Source organism: Leptonychotes weddellii, chromosome X, assembly GCF_054177405.1.
Source record: "Leptonychotes weddellii isolate Sample4059 chromosome X, ASM5417740v2, whole genome shotgun sequence".
Lineage (NCBI taxonomy): Eukaryota > Metazoa > Chordata > Mammalia > Carnivora > Phocidae > Leptonychotes > Leptonychotes weddellii.
Genome location: NC_138385.1, coordinates 83,586,940 through 83,594,919, shown reverse-complemented (window position 1 = coordinate 83,594,919; position 7,980 = coordinate 83,586,940). Strand labels below are relative to the sequence as shown.

At 38.2% G+C, this 7,980-nt stretch overlaps 1 non-coding gene across 1 annotated transcript; it reads right to left on the bottom strand.

The window, feature by feature from the left end:
- Positions 1 to 224: 224 nt before the first annotated feature.
- Positions 225 to 328, bottom strand: LOC115941331 (U6 spliceosomal RNA). Its single transcript, XR_004076096.1, has one exon. It is a non-coding gene; the product is annotated as a U6 spliceosomal RNA (small nuclear RNA).
- Between the last annotated feature and the right edge of the window lie 7,652 nt (positions 329 to 7,980).

The following is a 7,980-nucleotide window of genomic DNA, read 5'->3' as shown; positions in this document are numbered from 1 at the left end:
TTTTAAGATTGATTTATTTATCTGAGAGAGAGAGAATGAGAAAGAAAGCACAAGCCAGGAGGAGAGGCAGAGGGAGAAGCAGGCTCCCCGCTGAGCAGAGAGCCCAACGCAGGGCTTGATCCCAGGACCCTGGGATCATGACCTGAGCTGAAAGGCAGACGCTTAACTGACTGAGCCACCCAGGCGCCCCTAGTTTTTATTTTAACTCCAGTTAGTTAACATACAAAAATATGGAGCAGTTTGTGAATTTGCCTGTCATCCTTACACAGGGGCCATTCTAATCTCTGTAGCATTCCCATTTTAGTCTATGTGCTGCTGAAGCAAGTACAACATATTTAAATAATATATGCTAACTGCCCAAGGATACATGGCTTTTTACTAAGTGTAGTTTGACTTGGGCTTTGTTGCTCCCCTTCTTTCCATATGATGGATAGAGAGGGAGGAAATGGGAGAGAGAGGCAGTGGTGACAGGAATGTTCTAGTAGGCCCGCTTGGAGAACGGCACGCATGTGCTCCCTGTTCATTGTCCCAACCCAGTACACACACCCACATTACATAAAAAGCCCCATGCAGATGAAAGGAGCTCTTTATGTTGCCTTAAAAAATGACATAGGAATTGTGTGTTTCTCAGTTGCCTTTCCCCAGATTTACGTGCCCAAAGCCATGCAAAATTTCCAGGCCTTAGCCCACTCCAAACCCTCTTCATCCCCTGCTCTCCTGACATCATTTCCTTGTGAATCTACTACTGTGGAGGCTGTCACCTGGTTTCTAATGTTTTTCACCTTTAAGCCAAATCAAAAAGAACATTACACTGGAGAAACACCCCACATCAGTCAGCAAGTGAATATTTGCTAAGAGACTGTGATGAGCCCACACCTTTACCTGAGACCACATAGATCAAATACAGGAAGTGCCCTCCCAAACAGGAGACTCTAATCCTGTTCTTTGCCAAAGAGGGAATCTCCTCTTTGGGACAGCCACCCCATCCTTGAAGCTTTGCCCGTCCCTCTGAAATGCAACTAATCAGCATTTTGTCTCCACTTTAAAGAGTATAACTTTTGGAACTGGGAGTCCAAAGATAAGTACTTAAGTTCTGGCTTATTTCCCTCCTAACCCATACCACTTCTCTAAGCAGATCCACTCTTGTTCATGATTAATCTCTCCCATCTTGATTCACATTAGCTCCATTTCAGATGGTGATTTTTTTTCTGACCTCATTTTCAAATTCCAAGTTGAATATTACTAATGCCACGAAATTAGAAGGGATGATTAACTTTAGGGGGGAAATTATATAATTGTTCACAAAAAATGTGCACTTGAGACCTTAGAAAAGAATGGATATTCCTAAGTGGTATGGTTTTGTTTCGTTGTACAGGTAGTTTCTCTTATTATCTTCAAATTAACTTTTACTCCTTAATTTTGCATGGGATTTCTATTTGAAGTCAAATTGTATTCTCTGTCTCTTTTCCTACCTAAACCTCCAGAGTAGATTTTGTATATGCGTGTCTGTGTGTGTATCACACATATACACCTCAAAAAAGTGTTCCTCACTCACACCATTTATCAGTGAAGAGTGATAAGAAGTATTTCAGCAGGGGTGCTCGTGAGGGGTAGAACTTTCTCAGGAAGCGTGCTGGGGATGGAGTACTGCGGTGACCTATTTTCACTCTAGGGATGTGGTTGTGTTGGTGGATGAAGAACTCCACACAAGAGCAGAAGCCCTGATGCAGACGTAGGGCTGGTAAATACACCTGAAAAATTTTAAATGGGGGAGGGGAAGTAAAGGGTTTGAACAATTGGGAGTCCTCTTTGCTTCCAGGTTCAACAACGTAGGTACAGAACTAGCTTAACAAGTTTTCCTTCAGGCTATACTAGACATACGGTCAGACTGAGATTATAAAGCCACATTCATCCTCTCCAGATAAATTACTAGCATTCCAGCCCCTGTGGCTCATGTTGAGACCATCCTTGCGTAGTCCCGGAAGTGGCCGGTGTCCTGACATTCTATGGTAGGCAGAATAATGGTTGTCCCCAAATGTCCGTGTCCTGACCCCTGGAGTCTTCACCTATGTATCCTTACATGGCAAAAGGGAATTGAGCTTGGGGGTTGAATTAAGATTGCTCATCAGCTGACACCATGATAGGGAAATTTTCCTGGATTATTCGGTGGGCCCAGTGTAATCACAAGGGTCATTAAAAATGGAAAAAAAGAGTGTCAGAATGATGCCATATGAGAAAGATGGGACTGGCATTGCTCACTTTGAAAATGGCCTGAGTCCAGGAATGCAAGCAGCCCCGGGAAGCTGGAAAGAGCAAGAACACAGGTTCTCCCCTAGAGCGCGCAAGTACCTTATTACTGTAAGGTAATAAATGTGAGTTGCTTTAAGCCACCAAATTTGTGGTAATTTGTTACAGCAGCAGTCCTTAGGGAAGTAAAACAGGCCCCACATGGCTCCTTGGCAACATTTGTCCTTTAATTTTTTTACCTTACTAGATTTTTTTACTTAAAAAAGAGGTTTTCTGTCCTTCTTCACCAATCCTGCCCATCTAAGGTTATAATGTAATATGTATTCTTCCCCAGGTTTTTTTTTTTTTTCAATGAAAAATTTCACTTTGCAACTTGCCTCTTTCCCTTAAAATTCATGGATGTTTTTCCAGGTCAGTTCAGATGTAACTCAATATAAAAGTTAAATGTTTATTTTTTTTATCAAAGCAATTAAAGAAAATATACAGAAAAGGACTAAGTTGAGACAAGAAACATAAAAAAAAATATTAACCCATGACTCTACAATCTGTGTAAAGTCTGCTGATAATTTTAAAATATCATTAATGTAAATATCTAGGTAGAAAATCCATACTGTACAGGTTAGTACAAGATACTAAGTAAAAGCTTTCCTCTTTTCCTTCTTCATATTCCTCTCTCCAAAGGTAACTACTCTTCAGGGTTTCTTGTGTTTTCTTTTAGAATTTATGTATGTGTGTGTGTTTGTATATGTGTGCGTGTGTGTTTCTGTATGTCTCTCCCACACATATCGGAGACCATTCATGATTGTGTATCTTGCTTTTTTCCTCTTAGTTTATGTTATAGATCTTTCCCAATGTGACATACGCAATTTCATTTTTAGTGGCCGTATAATATTCCATCTGAAGGCTATTCCCAACTTATTGGACCAGTTTCTAATTAATGAATGCGTTCATGATTTCTTTTTTCCCTCTATAATAATGTAATGAACATCCTTTTGAATACACTTTGAAGAACTTTTGCAAGCATACATCTAGGGTATGTTTCTAGCAGTGGTATTTCTGGATGAAAAGTGCATTTAAAAGATTGTTGGCTATTGCCAAACTGCCTTCCAGAAATCATTGCATCTACTGACACTCTCTCCATCACAATATGGCAATGCCCATTTCCCCAAACTCTCACCATCATTAGATACCAGAATATATTTTTAATTTATTACTAACCTTATAAGTGATACACAGCATTTCATTATTTTGATCTTCATTTCTTTAATTATGAACAGGACTGAGGTAATAATACTTCTTATATTGAGTTGCTCTGTTTGATGATTCACATGTTCATTGGGAGGAATGACAAATCTGTTTATAACAAAATAAGTACTGTTTGTATGTAATCTAAAAATTAATTTGCAACTGACAAGTTCTGTGACTTTGAGCAAATCTCCCTGGGCCTCAATGTCCTCATTCTCGTAATTAGGCTGTACTAGATGATCTCTAAGAATACATCTAGTTCCAAGTCTACAGGTTGAGTTGATACAAGAAAAAAGGATCAGGGGCACCTGGCTGGCTCAGTAGTAGAGCATGCAACTCTTCATCTCAGGGTTGTGAGTTTGAGCCTCATGTTGGGTGTAGAGATTACTTAAAAAATAATAATAAAATTTTTAAAAAAGAAAAAAGGACCAAAGGTATCACAATTACAAACAGTAAATGTCTAAGTCCATTTGGGCTGCTATAACGAAATACCATAGACATAGTTTATTCAAAAAAAATTTATTTCTCACACTTCTGAAGGCTGGGAAGTTCAAGATCAAGGCACCAAGATTCATTGTCTGGTAAGAGACTGCTTCCTGGTTCATATGTCTTCTCACTAACACCTCACATGGCAGGAGGGACAAGGGAGCTCTCTGGGCACTTTTATAAGGGCCCTAGTCCCATTTATGAGGGCTCTGTCCTCATGACCTAATCACCTCCCAAAGGTCCCACCCCCAAACACCATCACATTGGGGATTAGATTTCAATATATGAATTTGGGGGGGACAGAAACATTCAGTTATAGCAATAAATAAGCCACAATGTATAGATGTTTAAAAAAATTGAGAATAATAACGCACAGCCCCAGGGAGAGTCTTATTTATCCCTGACTTTTTAAATGTATTTTCATATCTTTATGTTCTAACTTTACAGTTAAATGGTATAGAGCCAAACCAAAATGTTTAAATGAGGGGAGAAACCCTCGTTTAAAAATTATTTCTTCTTTAGCAACAGGGTCCTTTCCAACTCTGTGGCTTATACTATGAATTTTTTTTAATTTTTTTTATTATGTTCAATTAGCCAACATATAGTACATCATTAGTTTTTGATGTAGTATTCAATGATTCATTAGTTTTATAAGGCTGGTACCAACATTGTTCAATTGTATCAACTGTTTGTTTTACATAACATTATTTTATATATTTACTTCCACATATTTATATAGTTGTAACATGTCATTTCTTTTGGGAATATTAATTCATTGCCCAAACATATCGTGATTTGCCTAGCAATTTCTCCACGGTGGTTTTTCAGATGCTTTCCAATTTCAACTAGAATTCTTTAGCCAAGTATAAAAATAGCTTTTTTTCACACAACTCTGTCAACAATTGATTTATTTTTACTAATTAAATACAGTTAAGATGACACCGCATAGTTGCTCTAATTCACACAATTTGAAATTCTTCTGGAAGCTTAACTTTTGAATAACATTTGATATATTTCTTCTTACATAACCGTGCATTCATATTCTTAGACCATGCTTCCATTAGAAAATAGTTACTCCCTTTATAAACCAGTATCTCTCTTGCTTACATATTTTGGGGCTAAAATTTCTGTTCCTACACATCAGTTACAAGTATCTTTCTCACTCAGTTGTTTTTCATTTTATTATTCTTCATTGTGGGAAAACATTTCACTTCTTATTAGGTCTATTTCACCACAGTTATTTTTATTACTTTAATTCTAAAAATCTCCCTTCTAAACCTCCCTTCTACAACTGACTTAAGATCTGTGATTCCACTTTCTTCTAGCTTTGTCTGTGGATGGCTTTTTAGTATTTAACTCTTTAATTTGAAATTTCTAGGATGTGATACAAGTTATTTCTGTAAATTTATTTTTCTCTGTTTTCATATTATTTTTCTGTAACACATTTATTAGTGATTCATTTTTATTACTTTGTGTCACTTGACATGCCATATATTGACATCTTAAAAATGTTGTTAGTCTACTCTTTAATGCTATTCTACTTTATCATTCTATTTTCTCAGGATAGTACCAGAAATTTATGACAATCGTTTAATGTTTGGCAGAGTAAATCCTACACTGTTCTCTTTTCTTCTAAAAATATTGCTTGGTTGCATGTTTTTCCGTAAAAAGTTTACAGATAGTCAAGTTCTCTTAAGCACTCTGTTGGAATTTTAATCAGTAATGAATTAAATCTCAAAATTAACTTGTGAGATACCTTTTTTATTATATTATCTTCCCAAACAAGAGCATATAGATTTCTTCTTGTGCTCAGGATTCTTGTTTCTGCTGTTAAAGTTGTCCATTCCTCTTTTATAAGTTACAGATGTCCCTCATCAGATTAGTAGCAAACAGTTAACGTTTTTATTATCCCCAACATTTCTGAAGCATGGATCATGCTGACTTTGTTTTCACCACCCAGTCACTTAACATTTTGTTCTTTACACAGCAGTTTCCCATCCATCATCTCATTTGAGATTCACACCAACCCTGTGAGACAGGTCAAGTTCCAGACTTGTGACTCCAGAGATGAACACATGTAAGAAATTAGCCCAAAGCCAATAACTGCTGAAAATAAGTCTCAAGCTCCAGTCTAGAACCCTCTCCATTTCCATTTTGGATTGAGTAAGAAAACAGTGAAGGGGCACCTGGGCGGCTCAGTCAGTTAAGCATCTGCCTTCGGCTCAGGTCATGATCTCAGGGTCCCAGGATTGAGGCCCTGGTAGGACCCCTGCTCAGCGGGGAGTCTGCTTCTCCCTCTGCCCCCTCCCACCCCTGCTTATGTTCTCTCAAATAACTAAATAAAATCTTTAAAAAAGAAGAAAAAAGAACACAGTGAAATGCCACATGTTTTCTTTGTTATTATTATTCCTTACTGTCATTTCCTTTAGATCAGTAAAAACTCATGAAGGCTCACAGGATGCAGGAAAAAGCACAAAAATCCTGGCATCCATTTATTACTGTTGTGCTGATAAGCAAGGCTTAAAATCCTTGAGCTTTGTTTTCTTATCTGTGCAGTCGGAATACCACCTGCCATGTCCATTTTGCGAGGTTTTAAAGATAAAATGGCAGCATGTATATGAAAATCCCAAAGAAATGTTCCCAAGGCAAAAATCACCAAATTTCCCTTAGTCAGAATTTTTACATAGAAAGTGAGGAGTGACCTCCAAGTTTTCTTCCTATGCAAATATTCCATCATTCAAGGCTGTGAATTAGGGGAGCAATTTACATTTAATTTAAGGTACAATATTCTTGCTTGATAATTGCAGTTTCCATCTTTTACTGATGATGGCAGTGCTTGTCTCTGTAGACACCAAAACTTTTGGAGTTACAACAATCTTGTTAGATTTCACAAAACCTTTATTAGGTCGGCTACATAATGTATAAGGCACGTGTGTATTTTGTAAGTAGAAATGAAGTGAAACTTTGTTTTACGTTAGAATATAGTAATAGCCTCTTTTTTTTTTTTTTTTTTTTAAGGGGCACCATTAGGATGGCCCTGGCCCTGAAGTTAGAGTTCCTGTCAGGTGATTTGGGCAACTCTGAGCCAATTCTGTACGCTAGAATGTTACGACATTCTTGTTGGCTGCCATCACTGCATCCACGTCAGTTCTTTAAGTAGGTTAGAGGTCATGCTGCGCATAGACACCCCCTTTTTTATTGCCTATGTGAATGGCAGTGTGAACCTTTATTTCTTTTTAAGGATTTTATTTATTTTTAGACAGAGAGAGCGTGGGTGAGGGAAGGGGCAGAGGGAGAGAATATCTAAGCAGACTCCCCGTTGAGCACGGAGTCCGTCGGGCGGGCTCTATCCCCCCACCCATGAGATCAGGACCTGAGCCAAAACCAAGAGTCGGGTGCTCAACCAACCGTCTGAGCCACCCAGAGGCTCCAGCAGTGTGAACCTTTAAAAGTACAGTCCATGGAAAGGATTAAGATACTCTGGTCTATCTGCTAGACCCTGGATTTTGTATACTTTCATAAGCAGAGGTAGTCTTGGGGAAAATTTGTGAAGGTTATGTCATTTATCCTCCAGCTCCTATCTTTTCTTCCAGATCCTCTCCTTGACCTTTTGCCCATTTTCCTTCTATCAGGAGGAGCCAGATCTGAGAGGCAAAATGTAGAGGAAAGAGCACAGCTCTGGCATCAAAAAACCTCTGTTGTCGTCCTTACTCTGCCACTTTTAATTTGATTTTAATTTGATTGACCCCAGATTGACCTGGTTTCCTCACTTATAAATGGGGATGAATGATCGGTTATTGAAGGTTGCCAGAAAATAAAACAAATAGGGAAGTATTTATGTAATTTATACATTTAGGTTATTAATGTACCAAGATCTGAACATAAATATTTTATGTATTGCTCCTTACAAGCAATTTGTGAATAACCCCAGGGTCTTTGCACATGCTGCTGGCCGTGCTGGAATGACTTCTGCCTTTTACCCTCAGGATTCAGGTTCTAGAA